General features: G+C 39.8%; 1 protein-coding gene across 2 annotated transcripts in view; it reads right to left on the bottom strand.

The window, feature by feature from the left end:
* Window positions 1–16260, bottom strand: part of LOC100752666 (reticulon-3) — a 56578-nt gene that overhangs the window by 24908 nt on the left and 15410 nt on the right. The gene's annotated exons all lie outside the window — the stretch shown is intronic.

Raw genomic sequence — 16260 nt, 5'->3', positions numbered from 1 at the left:
AAGGTATCTCCAATGTATCATTGGAGCAGCAAATCATTTTCAATGTTTTCATTTACAGGTAAGCCCTTGAACCTCCAAACAGTTATGAGTTAATTGTTCAAAGCTACATTCTATTCACAGTAAAGCAAGAGTTAGAACCCAACACTCCTCCATTAGACTCTCCAATTTCTAGAGTACAATTGCTATCTTTAGTTATCAGATTTGGGGAGGTGGGGATGTAGCTCAGTGACACTGTACTTGTCTGGAAAGCATGGGACCTTGAATTTAATCTCTGCTCCCTAATCCCCAACCAATTAAAACTACATAAATAAGGCTAGAGAGATTGTTTAGTGGGTAAAGATGCTTGTTGCCATATCTGACAACTTGAGTTTTATCCCTAGCATAGAGTGAGAAAACTGGTTGCTTCAAGCTGCCCTCTGATGCATGTGTGTGCAAGTTTCTCTCTCTCTCTCTCTCTCTCTCTCTCTCTCTCTCTCTCTCTCTCTCTCTCTCTCACACACACACACACACACACACACAGTGAGCAAACAAGAGAGAGAATAAGACTATGGAGAGACAAAAAACCTAAAATACATACATTTTTAAAAAATACAAACTTATGGGACTAGAGAGATGGCTCAGTGGTTAATAACACTTGGCTACTCTTCCAGAGGACCTGGGTTTGATTCCCAGCACCCACATGGTGGCTCACAACCATTTTCCTACTCCAGTGCCAAGGGGTCCTCTTCTGGCCTCCTTGAGCACCAGGCATGCATATGGTACACAAATATATATGCAGACAAACACCCAAACACATAAAATGATACATGCATCCACACACAAAATTAGGGTTTATTGTTGTTTTTCTGATAGGCTTTCTATAGTCCTGGCTGTCCTGGAATTCACCATGTAGACCAGGCTGTCCTAGAACTCAGAGATCTGCCTGGTTCTGCCTCTAGAGTGCTGGGATTAACGGCATGTGCTATCAGTGCCTGCTGCTCATGGTCTTTAATAAGGAAATACATTCACAGGAAAATTAGACATCAAAGTTTATTTTAAACACAACTCCCTCTCTCCCTATGCCCCCATCCAAGACAATTTCATGCATCCAAGGATGACTGAATACCTGTTTCCACCTCCCAGGTGTGAAGATTATACGTGTGCACCATCATGCCTGACCAAAATCTTAATTTTGTTGTAAATACTACAATTTTAAGTATGTCTTCATTTGAAAACAAGAATCAAGCATCAAAAAAGTTTAAAAACTATTCTAGTCTATACAGCACCTAATAATGACTAAGCAGTAAGGGTAAAAAGCTTGGGTATCAGATTGTTTTGTGATCTTTGGCTTTATTTTTGGAAATAGGTTCTTAATGTGTAGCCCAGGCTAACCTTGAATTCAAAGCAATATTCCTACTTCAGCATTCTGAGTGCTAGGATTACACGCATGAGTCACAAGGTTGGCTGTGTACAGAGCTTTAAAATACGCTTTTCCCCCCTTAAACTTTCTGTGGTGGTTTAAATGAAATTGACCCCCACAGACTCATATATTTTGCTTGGTCCCTAGTTGGTAGAACTGTTTTGATAAGCACTAATAGGTATGACCTTGTTGGTGGAGATCTGTCACTGAGGGTGGGCTTTGAAGTTTCAAAAGCCCATGCCACCCTGGTTGGCTCTCTGTTTCCTGTTTGTGTATCAGCTACTGTTCCAGAGCCATGCCTGCCTGCTTGCCACTATGCTCTTCACCATGATAGTCATGGATTCATATTCTCTGAAACTGTAAGCAAGCCCTTCTTAAATACTTTCTTTTGTAAGTTGCCTTGGTTATGGTATCTCCTCATAGCAATAGAAAGTAACTAATAATACTCTGTGAGACAAACAGCATTCAAAACCATTTTACTGGAAGCCAACTGCTAGAAAAGGGATCATTTCAAATAAACAGGTGACAAAGAAGGACTTTCTAGTACTGTCAAATGTTCTGTTGTCTGAAGACTATTTAGTAGGTCCAAAGTATAAGAATGAATGAGTTTCTCTTAAGTATTACTCCAAAAGAGCACTATAATAATAGTCACCTACTTTTAGAGCATAAACCCTCTGTGGGATACAGTAAATTAATTAAAAGTTACATTTACTGAGTTTCCCTACAGGAATTCTTTCATCTTTGATAACTAATTAAAATTTACAAGTCCCCTATTAAGGAAAAATCCAAATACCCATCAAATATTAACCATCACAGAGATTTAAAAAAAACAACAACAACTAAACTTTGAAAATAAGACACAGACTGAGCTGTAATCCTAGCACTTGAGAGGCTGAAGCAGGAGGACTGAAGGAGTTCAATAGCCTGAGCTACACAGTCAGTTCCAGGCCAGCTTGGGTAACCCTGTCTCAAAACAAAACCACAAAATCAAAAACCAGTAACTAAGAATGTAGTGATATTTTTAAAGGCAGCAGCCACACTTAGGCCACATGTAAAGAAAGAACCTTGCCACAGAACAGAAACATTAAAAACTCAGATGGTCAGTGTTACCAAGTAGTCTGTGGTTTTGGGAAATACAGGTATAGAAATACCAAGTTAAGTGATCACTAAGTGTGTGTGTGTGTGTGCGCGTGCGTGCGTGCGTGTGTGCGTTCTCTCTCTCTCTCTCTCTCTCTCTCTCTCTCTCTCTCACACACACACACACACACACACACACACACACACACACACACACACACACACACACACACAGAGGGAAAGGTGCTTTTATGTACAGGGCACAAAGCAGAATGATAATCACAGCAGAATTAACCACATGCAGAATTTCTGGTGTAAATGGTTACCTGAGAAGTCAGACAGAAGTCTTGCTAGGACATGCTTGTTAACCGTTTCAGTCTTGCTAAGGCTGGAAATAGGATCTACTCTAGTGTCATTGATGATAGAGGGCTTTTTGGCAATCCCCAAATCAGATGCAGTCTCAGTATCTGTGTATTCTAGGATGTCAGATGACCTCTGTGGCCAAGGTTGTGGAGCAAAGGTTTGCTTGAGTTTTCCTCCAGGAGCTGCTACTTCAGCCTGCACCTGCTCAGCCTGCCTTTCTCCTAATTCTTTAATGGCTCTTATGGTGAGCTGTTCCTGCTCTAAGTCAGGAGACACCCGGAGGGCACCTTGAGGAGAGAGTGCACTCAGCTCACCGCCATTTGTTTCTTTGCTGTGTTCACTGTATTTGGTTTCAGAACCACCTAGTTCACGTTCATGCAAGAGTTCCATAGGCAAAGCATTTTTAAAGTCTGCTGTCTTCTCTAACACTGCTTCCAAGCTGCTATGATCTTTACCCATGAGTCCTTTTTCCCTGGCTCCTGTGAATGCAGCCAGCAAGTCCTCTGGGGAGGAGCCATCTGTATCGTCAACATATTTTCCAAGCAAAGACTCCAAGTTGGCAGAAGCTGTCACAGTCAGTGGGGATCCTGTCTCACTAAGAACATTTGGAGGTGCTGTTGAAGGAACTTTGGGGTTGTCAGCCATAGCAGGCTTTTCAGGTGCAACTTCATTCAGAGTATTAGGTACTTGTGAGCACACCTCACCTTCCAGACTCCTTCTATGAGAAGTTTTTGGCTGGGCCTGAAGCAGCTCAGAGGCACTGCTTGGCTCTTCTGAGTTTTCACACATTTCACTCCTCACAGTTTCACAAGTGGGAGTCTCTTTGATATCCCTTGCACTTATTTTTGCATCAGTACCAGAAAGGGAGTCAGGTTTTTCAGGCAGAATTTTGTTGGTCTCAAATGACGGATCTGCTGTGACATCCTCTATGACTGTGTCATCAGACTCCCCAGAACTATCAACCTCTGTGACTTCTCCCAGCACACAGTTAGGCCAGGCATCCCTCAGGTCAGGTAAAGCTACTTCTACTGTGGCTGCTCCAGAGCCTGAGACCCATTTCTCAGGCACAGAGCCAGGTGGCTCCAGAAGTGGTTGGGAACTGCCTGACACACCTCTGTCACTGGCTTTTGTGGAGCTGAGGTGGTAGTCTTTTACAGGTTTTCCAGCAATGTTTTCTGGAGAGAAAGATGCTTCTGCCCAGTCATCTGTGGATTTGGTGATGGGAGTGTTTCCATTAGGAGAACATATGGGCATTTTCTGATGAGTGTTTGTTTTAAGATTTATAACTGGAATCTCTGAGTGATGTTCATTCCTGTCTAGTCCTGTACTTTTTGTGGTACAAGATGATTTACCAGCCTGTTGTTTTGTTTGGGGAATTAAGTCCCAAGTCAGTATTTCATTAGTAAAGTTATGCATATCATTCACACATCTAGACACCTCTTCCAGTGCTGCTGTAGTGTGTGAAAACTGTCTACTGAGCAGTGCAGAGGCTGGGTAACGCCCTGCCTCTTTATTTCTCAAGGGAAACACTTTGTCATTCATTTCCAATAAGTCTGCAGGGGATTCTCTATCACTGTGAGCTGCCCATCCATCCAAATCATTTGTGTTTTCCTTATACAAATCTTTAAATTCTCTGTCAAAAGTTGCTTTGTCAATAATTACTTCAAATGGTGACTCAGGAGAATCTTTTTCGACACTAGCTCCTGAAAGTTCAGATGGGGACAAGGAATATGTACAAATGTGTTCTGTCTTAGACTGCCCAAGATCCAGTGCACGTCTGTCCTCTTCACTTGCAACCTTGTTCGGGTTCTTGGGTTCTTGGTCTTTAACTATCCACTCTTCTGCTGAACCAATTTCCTTTGAGAGAAAAGCAGGCTGCTCTGGGAAACTGTCTGGAATGGAAGGGTGGTTGCAAGGACTGCCAGCTGTAAGAGAAACCAGAGTGTCTACTCTGTCCTTATTGGTCCCTTGAGATGAATCCAGCTTTTTCATATCTAGAAGAACCAAGGGGTCTTTTCCTTCTTTGGCTAGAATAAGCTGGCTGCCTAATGTTTTGCTTTTTTTCTCCAAGCAGTGCTGTAAGGTCAGGGTTATGTACTTCAGATGAAAAGGAGGAAGCCATAATTTCTGAAAGTGGCTCATCAGAGCAAAGAGAGCTCAATCCCACGATGGTCAGAATTTGAAAGAAACAGATTGTTTACCAGATACAGGTACACATTAGCTAGTCAGGCCAAGCAGCATGCTTTTTACTTTTAAATCACACACACACACACACACACACACACACACACACACACACACACACACACACAGTATGTATATAAACATATGCATATACACAAGTACATAACAAAACGAACACCAATGGTTATCCTACAAAGCATGCATTAAATTGCCAATAGTAAAACAAAAGCCAGTATCATGCTACAAATTGTGAATGACAAAACATTCAAGACACTTTTTAATTGCCTGCACCCCACACACACATAATAAGGGGGTGGCTATACTGGGAGGTTTGGGGAGTTTTTCCTTCCTTCCTTCCTTTTTTTTTTTTTTTTTTTTTGTGTGTGTGTGTGTGGGGGGGAGAAGGGTCATTTAATAGGAACAACATAATCTATACAGAACAGCCTGTTGTTATTACATGCTGCTATACCTTACTTTGTAATGGGAACAATTCAGAACACATTGGCTCTACAGATTCCATATTACAATCCTCACAATCTGAGAAGGAAAAGGAAGTGGTTTGGCTCAGGTTCTTGATCCAGAGAGGCAGCAGATCCTTCCTGAGCCTGAAAATCAGACTAAAAACATTCCATTCATCTTGAAGAAAAGGATACAAACTGCCTGATCTTCTAAAGAGTGCTGAAAAGGCCAGCCTGCTCCCAAATCTCTTATCAACTTGCCATTTTAACCAAAACCAAATGGCATCACAGTAAGACTAGCCTTGAGCTTCCAAGGAGACTCTGGACTCTTGGACTTTTGAACAATGTTGGGACTGTTAAAGCTATGGGGATTTATGGAGATGGACATAGCCGTACAAATTGATAGGGTGGACTTGTGACGGTTCATCTTCACTGTTACTATGGCAGAATTTAGATTTAGAATCACCTCAATGACTGTGAAGATGTTTCAGAGAGGTTAACTGAGGGGTGAAGATCTGTCCTGAATGTGGGTGGCACTCCCCCATGCCTAGTTTAGGGGCTCAGACAAGAAAAGAGGTGGCCACCTGAGTATCAGCACTGTTCGCTTTTGACCTAGTGAATATTCTGAACTCATGAGCCAAAATAAATCTTTCTTAATTGAAAAGGACTGATTGGTATGAGATTTTTTGGTTAAGACAGTGAATAGAATTATTTTAAAAACAGGAGTGATTATATATATATATTTTTTTCCCCAGGAGGGATATATTAAGTCTTACTAATTATTAATTCCACAGCAACCATTCATTCATTCACTATGATATTCTCTTTCTAATCCAAGGAAAGATGAAAATAATCATACCAAAAGAAGGCATTGTCTTTTTCACACACTGCTACCTCTCTGGAGCTGGAACAAAGCAGACCTTAAAATATTCCTAGATAAATCAATCAAAGGCACACCTTGGTCAAGTGAGGTCTAAGTATGCTCAGGACAGCAATGCCTTGAGCATGAATGAGTAATTGGGAAGACATGAAAGAAAAATTCCTTTGGTATTGTCTCTTTATGTAGCCTAGGCTCTGTTCTAATTATATCAAGTAAAAGGAAATTTAGGACATCATGCAGATTTATTAATAACTAAAGTAAGAATTAAGTAGTAAGGTAAACAAAACCCCATTATTATAGGATGTTTCCAAATGCTATATAAAGAGTTGTCTTATTATCTGGGAGTGGTGGCACATGCCCTTAGACCTAGTACTGGGTGGGTTGGAGGGTGGGAGCCCCAAAGGCAAGAGGATCTCTGTGAGTCAGAAGCCAGCTTGGCCTGCATAGTGAATTTCAGGACAGCCAGGGCTATGTAGAGAGACCCTGACTTTAAAAAACAAAAAGTTGCCTTAGTTATGTCACAGGATCTGAGCTTTAGAACAGCAAAGCTGTAACTTAGTGGGAAACTCTTCATAAATGAAAAAAGAAAAAAAAGGGGGGGGGTCTGGTTATAAAACAGAGAAAAAAATGAGGCTATAAATGTAGCAAACATAGCTTACATCCATCACTACACTGCTGAGATAATCAGCATGAAAAAGGTGTTAGATTAAATAAAGCCCAGCAAAGGGGGTTAAAATTCTGAAGCTTTCCTAGTAGGAATAGAACTTGAGGCAAACAAAACTGACTACACCCTACAAAGAGAGTCAAGCCTACTTATTTAATAAACCCGGAATTTCAGATGATTCAGAAGACCTATCACATATGAGAGTGTCAGTGAAGTAAATTAACTGTCAGTCAGCAAATACTTATTGTCTATCACATGCCAGAAACTGTTTCAGAAACTAGGTTTAGAGGCAGGCGGATCTCTGTGAGTTCGAGGCCAGCTTGGTCTCCAGAGCGAGCGCTAGGATAGGCTCCAAAGCTACACAGAGAAACCCTGTCTCGAAAAACTAAAAAAACGAAAAGAAAAAAAAAAACTAAAAAACCAACAACAACAAAAAAACAAAAAAACAAAAATAGGTTTAATGCAGTAAGTGAAACAGAAAAACACAAGATCAGTAAACAAGTAAAATAATGGTTTGGTTATATTCCATGAAAAGAAAAAGAAAGCACTAAAGAAAGAAATGATGATCACAGAATACGTATGTTACTAGAAAAACAGAACACTGTGCTTTTGGCAGGACACAAACATGCCAGTTTCCTATGCCCTGCTTCTCTCATACTTCCCCTGAACTCTGAGCACTCCAATGGTTCTGAACTGTGTATAGAATAATCTAAGGCAAAACTATGAGATTAGGCTAGAAGTCTCACTGTCAGAATGCTAGTGGGTTTTCTTATGAACATCATAACCACCTGACAGACTGCAAATATTTTATTAAATATTTTTTTTTTGAGACAAAGTCTTCTGCATTCCAGGATGACCTCAAATTTATTTTGTAATTTGTAACTCAGGATGGCCCTCAACTCTTGATCCTCCTGTCTGTACCTCCCCAAATGCTAATATTACAAAAATATAACACACTTCTGGTTTATGGGGTGCTAGGAATTGAACCTAGGGCTTCATATATGCCAGGCAAGTAACCAATCAAGCTACAGCCCCAGTTCCTTATTAAAGACTGTTGAAAATGACACACAAATAATTTTAGAGCTGTGTGTTTTCCAGAGTTTCTAGCACTGGTTAAGAGTGAGGTAAGAAGATTGACCATTCAAGGCCAGCACAGACTATAGAGCAAGACAGACAGACAGACAGACAGACTCAGACACACACACCCTAATAATGATTTCATAACTCACTATCTAGGTGGACAGTGTTTTGTGAGGGCACTTTGGAGTGTAAACAGAACAATGTTTTGTTCATTCTTTGGTGAGCACAAGATACAGATGCTAGCTCTCATTACTGTTAAACTTTCCCATGTGTAGCCAAAAAAAGGTAACATTTTCATCTGTGTTTTAATTTTAATGATTTCCATTAGAATTCTGGCAGGTGAAAAGAAATTTCAGCTAACTGTAATCCTAACAAACTTGGGTAGAACTGATATGTACTAACACAATAGGAAAAACTCGGCTGGAAGTAAAAGGTTTATAGTGTGAAAACATTAAGCAGAATATAACAGGCCTTTTATTACAGCTCTAAACAAGGACTCTCCAATTAGTAGTCAGCATGGCAGTTAGTAGTCATCAGTGCTGTTTCAAATCAGTACCTTACAACATTGCAGAAAACTTCAAAGTTGTTACCTATTAAAATACTACACACTACATGACTTACAGTTCAAACAGTTTTGAATTATTTCATGTCTCAGGAAAATGTCTACTAGCTTTCTTTTTTCAAACATCTAGCCCATAGTGTCTTACGTCTTTGACTTTAGCACCCAGGAGGCAGAAGCAGGCAAGTTGCTGTGAGTTCCAGGCCAGTCAGGGCTACACAGTTACCCTGTCTCAAAAAAAAAAAAAAAAAAAAAAAAAAAAAAAAAATCAAAATAAACACAAGCAAACAAGTACTTTGCAATGTTTCACATATACTTCGATCTCCATGAAGAAATCTCATTGAGTAGGGTATGGTGCACACATCTGGGATCGACACTTGGGAGCAGTAAAGATTAGAAGCCCAAAAGGCCAGCTTGTGTTGTATGACACCTTGTCTCAAAAACAAATGAAACAAAACCAAATAACAACAACAAACAACAAAGTGTGTGGTGGGGGGGGCTGAAAAGATGCCTCATTGACTAAGAGCAATTTTTTGGCAGAGGATCTGGGTTCAGTTCCTAGAACCCACATGGCAGCCATTTAAAACTCCAATTTCAGGGGATTGATACAATGCCCTTTTCTGGCCTTGTGGGCACCAGGCATACATACAAGCAAACTACTCACACACATTAAAATAAAAAGTGGACATGCTTTTAATCCCAGCACTAGAGAAGTAAAGGTAGATGGATCTCTGTGAGTTCAAGGCCAGCCTAGTCTACATAGTGAGTACCAAGCAAGCTAGGGTGACATAGTGAGACTGTCTCAAATTAAATAAGATATATTAAAAGAAATAATTGCAAGTAGTTTCTAAATTAGTTTTTCCAACACTGGGACTCAATATCCACATTCATTTTAAGAGTTCAAAACACTCGGGCTGGAGAGATGGCTCAGAGGTTAAGAGCACTGGCTGCTCTTCCAGAAGTCCTGAGTTCAATTCCCAGCAACCACATGGTGGCTCACAACCATCTATTATGAGATTTGGTGCCCTCTTCTGTGTGCAGATATACATGGAAGCAGAATGTTGTATACATAATAAAATCTTTTAAATAATAAAATAAAAAGAGTTCAAAACACTCCAAAGTATGGTGTTACTTTATTAAACAAATAAGGGTAAACATCATATAGATTTATTTATTATGTTGACATTTAGTCGCTCTAAGTTTCCTACCATTCATTCAAAACCAAAAAGAGCAACAACAACAAAACACCCTATTAAAAGATGCTGGGGAGCTGGGTGGTGGTGGCACATGCCTTTAATCCCAGCACTCAAGAAGCAGAGGCAGGTGGATCTCTGTTTGAGGTCAGTCTGGTCTACAAAGCAAGTTCCAGGATAGCCAGAGCTGTTACACTGAGAAACCCTGTCTTGAAAAACAAAACAGAGCCCAGCGTTAGTGGTGCACACCTTTAATCCGAGCACTCGGGAGGCAGAGACAGGATCTCTGTGAGTTCGAGGCCAGCCTGGTCTATAGAGCAAGTTCCAGGACAGCCTCCAAAACAATACAGAGAAACCTCGAAAAAAAAAAAAAATAAAAAAGAAAGAAAAGAAAAAGAAAACAAAGATGCTGGGGAGATGGCACAGTGATAAGAGCATTTACCAGCATGAGAACTTGAGTTCAAATCCCTAGCATGCATCCACCTGTATGCCTGTGACCCCACCATCATTGTAGAACAGAGACAGGCAGGTCCCTAGGGCTGGCTATGTTGTCCTCCGGCCTCTATGAACATGTGCACATAGACACAGATGCACACACAGATACGTGTGCTGTGCTATCAGCTTAGTCTGTAGTGTCTGTCACTCAAACACAAGGACCCAAGTTTGCTTCCCAGAAACCCCATTTTTAAAAAAGCCTGGCTCAAGGGTGAACATCTGTAATCACAGCACTGAGGATGCATCCTGGGACTCACTGGCCAGTCAGCTTAGCATAATCAGCAAGTTCCAGGTCAATGAAATTCCAAGGCTCAAAAATCCAAGGTGAGCAGGCCCTGAGAAACATTGGGGTGCCCTCTCCTTTGCAAACATGTGCAACCACACATAGACAGACAACAAGTTCTTGTACTACTGTATAAGGTGGGAAACTGCTCAATCTCACATAAAAACTCTGCTGACAGACTTCAGACTATTTTATTAGCGGGTAAGATGCAATGCTGGGCTGATAGGCATGTACTGCCACAGCGGACTTTAGAGAGCTCTCTGTCCAGGTGTAAGTTTTGGGTAGTGAAAAACTTCTACATCACTTAGTCTAAGCCAAACAGCATTTCAGCTTGTGCTAGGTACTATATAAATGAGGATGTTTAAAATCTATACAGCAAAAGCTAAGTGAAGGTTGAAAAACAAAAAGGTTTTTAGAAAAAAATGTTTCTGTAAACCATCTTCACCACCAAGGATTAAAAGTGTATCTTAACTCAGTGTATAAACAGCTGCATGATTTAATAACCTAGTACAAAAAAAAAAAGTCTTGGGCATAACCTTTTTATAATTTTGTTTGTTTTTTTCTTTCGATACAGGGTTTCTCTGTGCAGCCTTAGCTGTCCTGGAACTCATTCTGTAGACCAGGCTGCCTCTGCCTCCCAAGTGTGGGGACTAAAGGCATGTGCCACTACTGCTTGGCGACAATTCTTTCCAACTCTTAGGCCAACTACTAGTATAGTATGGGAAGGAGCTTTTTGGTTTTTGGTTTGGAACTTGCTAGGATTAAAGGCATGTACCACCACTGCCTAACTATAGGAGCTTTTTATAAAAAAAAAAATAAATTTTTTTAAACCTCTTCTGAGACAAGGTCTCCCTCCAGGGCTGTCCCTAAACTAACAGAGACCCACCTGTCTCTGCCCCCTGAGAGCTGGGATTAAAGTGAATACAATCATGCATTTCTGGGGCTGTGGCTTTCGTTCACTAACTCAGATCTGTTCTCTAGATCCCCTGACCACTACTTCAGCACATCTGGCACTTTTAAGGGGGCAGAGTGATCACAGCTGCACTTTAGAGCTCCAGTTCTATAAGTCACAGGTGGTGGCCACTCTCCACTGTCCATCATTTCGTCCAGGAGCACAATGACACAGTAGAAGAGGAGCAGGGGTGAATCTTCTTTACTTTATCCCCATAGAACTGAGATGAGCTCAATGGCAAAGCACTTGCAGAGCATGTGCTCGGCTCTGGGTCCCATTCCCAGAAGCACACACTAAACAAAGTCAATCCTAAGCCTCTTTTTAAAAACACTGTAACACTGAATTTGAACGGAATAAGGCAAAACTCCACTTGACTAGAAAGTCTGTCATGGGAACTGACTGAAGAGGGTTTTCTGGAATTATAATATTTTATAAGATGAGGATTAAAAAAGTGACATAATTTTTAAAAAACTTTAAGTAAACCCAACAGATGAATCAAATGAATATATCTGAACTGTAAAATCCCTTACAGCTTACCTTACTCTTCAAAAATATCTTCTCTACGTTTTCCCCACTCATATGGTTTACTACTTCTCTATGTAAATGCCCTACCTTAATCACTGAAAACATATGATCTTAGACTATTTAGAGTTCTTCCTAAAAAGAATGAATAGCTGAGAGTAGTGTTATTATTACCACTTAGTTAATTCCCCTTACTCGGGAATTCTATTGTTTTAATTAAAGTGGTACTATCAACATAGAAAACCACACACATTAGCAAAGGGTGCCGCCCTGCAGTAGCCACTAAGTCATTCTTTCACATAAATGCATGTATACCAATACAAGGGAAGCTTGAAATATTCAGGTGCAGGTTTTCCTACACTTGAATTTTCTTATGTTCACAAAACAAGAAGGCAAGACATTACCGTGCACAACAGTACCAGCGACTTTCAGCCACAGCATCCAAATAGGAAGTTAGCCAGCAGACAACTTTGCAGCCAAGCAAGGTCCTAAACAAAAAGTCTCCTTTGTACAAAGAAAAATGTTTCACTTAAATTTTTTCTTTCTTTTTTTTTTTTTTAGAAAAAGGCTGTAACTGGCAAAATGTTTTCCTCAATGCTTACCCCAAAGTTCAGTGTTGTAACTTCCTATTCCAGACACCCACTGCATCAATTAAACTGAGCACAAATGCCCAAGATGCAGTTCCTCTTCAATCCTCAATGGTGGATGGATCCCCTCTTTCCAATCTTATTTCCATCTACTTAAAATACATATATAAATAAAAACTTTTCTAAAGAAAATGAAAGTATTTTCCAGATCCACTCTCTTCAAAGCTGAAACCAAATTCCAATTAGAATTTGTGTTTAGTAGAGGGCCTCTCCCCCAAATGAAAGTACATTGTATCACTAATAATGGGAATATGGTTAAAGTTCTACCTCTTTTGCTCTTGTGTTTTTAATATCAAATTCAATATAATATCCTTTAAAAAGTTTCTTAATCCTAAATGCAGCTATTTATTTGATTGTCTGTATCATAGGTGCAGCAGTTGTAAGAAGGGACTTTGGAGTCCTTGGTCTGTTTGACCCTACATTAGACATCTCACCATTCTAAAACTAGGTTGTTCCACTGAGCTAGTGCCTTCCCTCTACCACTGGCTATGAGGATTAATGATCTGTGCCAAATACCAGCATGGTAAAGGCCTACTAAATATTATCTACATGGAGTAGGTCTGCCAATGTTTTTGTGTCTTATAACATATAGGAAGACATTAAAATTCATTCCTCATTTCTGAATGGCTTAGCGTGCCCAAAGTTTAGCTCTGCTTGATAGAAAAAGGAGCCCGGAGGCAGAAAACTACAAAGGTCTACTCCAGAACACAAATTAAGAAGGAACTGATTATTACATTGGCATATTAACTATAAATACATTTATTAAAAAGCTTGATTTCCTAGGTTATGTAGCATAAAAGTAACATAAAAGTAAGTTAATAAATATAATTTATTTTGGTAAAATGTTCTTACTCAATCCAAATTAATGACATATCTTTTTTCTTTTTTTTTTGATACATGCAACTTCCTGAAACCTGATAATGGTAAATAGATAATCTATATTTCAGTACTAAAAATATAAAACAATTTTTGTTGTTATGCTGAGGATTGAACCTAGGTCATTATATAGGGCAACCACTGAGCTACAATCCCAGACCACAAATCATTCTTAAATCTAAAAATGTTCTACTTAATGATTGCTGTGGTTTGGATAGATAGAAAAAGTGTGTTTTTCTCAAAACTAAAGGGCCAAGGGATGCAGAAGAGATTAGTTGGATTAGTGACAGTTATAGACTCAAAGTTCCTGCTAGTGGCAGCATTCAGAATAGCCTCTGTGAGACAGGACTGCTTCTAGTCCCGGGGCTTTAATTGTCAACCAAACATATCAACTTCCCCTCCTTGTTTTTAGAGGCAGACTAGAAACTTCTAATATTGGCTACCCTGGAGTACAACTACTCATCTACCAAGTGTTTCTTCACAACATGAACAGGCTGGCCTACAGACTGGTAGAGCTCTCCTGAACTGATTTTTAAATACTGTTTTGGTTTTTTGATTTTCAAGAAGAGGCTGCCTTTACAGTAAGACTATTCTGAGTTTGCAAGATTCAAAATGAAATTCTTTGGTGAGCAAAAGTAATAAACATGTATTTCAAAGGTCATGATTTGACTCATAACAGAATTATGATTCTGCTTATCTTTTTTTTAAATTTTTTTTAAAGATTTTATTTATTTATTATATATACAACATTCTGCTTCCATGTATATCTGCACACCAGAAGAGGGCACTAGATCTCATAACGGATGGTTGTGAGCCACCATGTGGTTGCTGGGAATTGAACTCAGGACCTCTGGAAGAGTAGTCAGTGCTCTTAACCTCTGAGCCATCTTTCCAGCCCCATTCTGCTTATCTTAATAGCATATAATTGAGGATACTATAAAGGAGTTAGGGCCTCTAATGTTATCAGTCTGAATTAAAACATTTCATAAGATTTTTATTCTTTTTAAATTAAAAAATGTATTTACTTTATGGACACAAGTGCTTTACGTGCACATATATAAGCTCACTTCATGCCTGCCTGGTGCCTGCAGGGACAGAAGTCACTGGATCCCCAGAACTGGATTTATGGATGGTTTCTAAGTTGCCATGTAGAAGCTGGGAACTGAACTCTGGTCCTCTGTAAGAGCAGCTAGTACTCTTAACCACTGAGCCATCTCTCTCCAGACCTTAATTTTTTTTATTTTTGCACTGCTGGGTATATAACTAAAGGCCTCATATATACTAATCAAGGCCTCATGTCTACTAAATTGAGCTACATCTTCAGCACTGTTGTTATTATTTTAAGGTCAAAGCCTTCCTAGTGAACCAGCATCCAAGCTGCAGAAAATCCCAGTTAGAATAATGAACACTTCACATGGAACTTCTGTTATCTACCTAGTGACTTTAATTATACATGCCCCCTACTCCCACCCCCAGCACTCACTTGATGCTGGGGCTGAACCCAGGGACTTGTGTGTGGAAGGCAAAGTTCTGTCTTTCACTGAGCCATAACAGTTTCATCATTTTATTTTTAAAAAACTAAGACCTGTACTTGAGTTTAGTAACACAGTACAAATGGAGTCCACTTTATTAACAGCATTAATCAACAAAGCACATAGCACACTCAAATTCTTGGCAGAAGCTGCCATGCCAACTTAAGATGCCTTCCCCATTGGTAGACAATTTTTTGTTTTGTGACTGGGTGGATCTTATTGTGCAATCCTGGCTGGCTTGGAACTCTAGGCCTGCCTTCAGAATGCTAGGATTATAGGTGTGAACTACCACACTTGAATTTTTTTTTAAAGCCACAGTTTAATATTTAGGATAAGGAGCCTGAACTGCTACAAATCAGTTCAATATTCAATTGTTCAATATTCCTAAGGATCTGAAAGCAGTCTTGCTGCTGGGATAAATTTCGATGTACATTACAAATCCTGTAGCAAGGCTGTTATTTTGTAGGTCAGTGGAAGCATATTTACACACTGCTTTCTAAAGCCACTGGCCCTCAATATCAATTACATAAATTCAAATGAATAGGTTAAGTGCATTCTGGGATTGAGAAGTCCCAAACCCCACAGGCAAGCTTTAAAACTTTTTAAAATTTTATTTTTAACTGTGTGTCTGTGTGGGGGAGTGGGTTGGTATGTTCATGTAGAGTGTAGTGCGTGTGGAGGCCAGAAGGGGATACTGAATCCCTGAAGCTAGAAATATAGTTAATTCACCCCACATAATTGCTGGTAATCAAACTTAGGGCCTCTGGAAGAGAAGCAAGAGCTCCTAATTGCTGAGCTATTGTTCCCAACATAATACACTTTTAACTCTGTGTGTGTGTGTGTGTGTGTGAGAATTCGTGCATGGAGATCAGAGGACAACCTATGGAAATTGAGTCCTTCTACCATGTGGTCCTGAAGATTAAACTCAGATTATTAGGCCAGGTGGAAGGCCTAATAATCTGTCCTTGTATGCTGTCCTTTAACCTGCTGAAACATCTCACTGGCCCAAATTTTAAATTTTTAAAAATGATTTATTTACTTTATGTGCATTGGTGTCTGCCTGCCTGCCTGTCTGTGTAAGGGTGTTGGATCCCCT

This window comes from Cricetulus griseus, chromosome 3 (genome assembly GCF_003668045.3).
Source record: "Cricetulus griseus strain 17A/GY chromosome 3, alternate assembly CriGri-PICRH-1.0, whole genome shotgun sequence".
NCBI lineage: Eukaryota > Metazoa > Chordata > Mammalia > Rodentia > Cricetidae > Cricetulus > Cricetulus griseus.
Note: the sequence above shows the minus strand (reverse complement) of the source record. Positions and strands in the feature narration are given on the sequence as shown.